Here is a 1384-nt window from a genome sequence, read left to right as displayed (position 1 = left end):
TAGTAGATTTGGGTCACAGTTCTCCCACTTGACTCTCAGGAAAGAGCAATGTCTGTGCTTTAGCAAGTGCATCTTCACCAAAATCTGAAAACTGCTGCAGCCACAGTTGCAATCTAAAGTAGGGAGAAGGCTACTAGTATTGGAAATGTTTGCAATATCTCACATGTACTATCCATTGTTCCATAAAGGAGGTCACTAATTCTTCTCTTCTCTGTAAGCAAATTAAAAGACATGTACTCAGTTTAGCAGAACATACGCTGAAATTGCTAAGATACAGAGAAGATTAGAATAGCCCCTGTGCAAGGATGACAATCACATTCATCCCATATTTTTAAGAAAAGTTAATGAGATGGGAAGTGGTGTGGTTGTAAACTGATTTGACTTGTAATTCAGAATCCCAGGCTGATGTTCTGAGGAAGTCATTTTTAGGCCTGTAATGACAAGTGGTGAAATTTGAAAAATAAAGTTAGTTCTCTCTTGCCAAAGTAAGCAAGGCGGAGTGAGCATGCAACATCACTGAGATTGCAGACTTCCATTGTGGGGGGAATATCAACCGCAAATTTTATGGTCAGGTTTTTGGAGTGGACGTTAAGCTACAGGTTTTCTCACTCAGATAAGAATACTACCAATTGTGTAAAGGCTGACACTTAGTGGGTGTGTGGCATGGAATTGAAATTCACTCCATTCAAGATCTAGCTGGATTGTGACAAGCGGCACACTATCATGCAGGTAAGGCCTGGTATTCTGGCAATAGTCATGATGCCACCATTCTGCAGCAGTCCACTATATTAGCTGCATTTCAGCCACCACACGAAGACAATCCACTGACAACCTGGCCAATGAATCCAGTGCACAAGTCGATCACATGTGCAGCAATTATAAAGTAAAAGACATTTGCATGTAAAATGTGACAGAGGAGAGCAAAGTGTGCTAAAACATGAATGTTTTAAAACAATGTTTTCATGACATGGAGCAAACAAGGTGTCAAGATTCAAGGTGCTCCAGTGTATAGAGTTTTCACAGTATGGAAAGAGTCCTTCGGCCTATCTTGTCTGTTCTATTCATCAAACATGTATTTATTGTAATCTCAATGTCCACATGTCACCCCCATTGCCTTCTATGCGTTTCAAGTGCTCATCTAAATTATTCTTAAATATCTTGAGAATTCCAACTTCTATCACTCTCTTAGGCAGTGAGTTTCAGATACTCTCATTCTCTGGGAAAAAAAAATTATCAGTTCCCTTCTAAAACTTCTATTTCTTACTTAAAAACTGGGCCTCCTGATTATTAATACATGCTGCCTTACCATGGGAGAACAATATGAACACCAACTACACAGCGAGCAGCTGAGAAGACAAAGCAGAAGATATTGGAGACTGAGTGA

At 39.8% G+C, this 1384-nt stretch overlaps 1 pseudogene; it reads left to right on the top strand.

Moving 5' to 3' along the window:
* Positions 1-233: 233 nt before the first annotated feature.
* Positions 234-333, top strand: LOC122539727 (U6 spliceosomal RNA; annotated as a pseudogene).
* The last annotated feature ends 1051 nt before the right edge of the window (positions 334-1384 follow it).

The sequence above is a fragment of the Chiloscyllium plagiosum genome, unplaced genomic scaffold, assembly GCF_037043375.1.
Source record: "Chiloscyllium plagiosum isolate Xiang-an unplaced genomic scaffold, Cpla_swu_hap1 HiC_scaffold_2, whole genome shotgun sequence".
Lineage (NCBI taxonomy): Eukaryota > Metazoa > Chordata > Chondrichthyes > Orectolobiformes > Hemiscylliidae > Chiloscyllium > Chiloscyllium plagiosum.
This window is presented reverse-complemented; position numbering and strand designations above follow the sequence as displayed.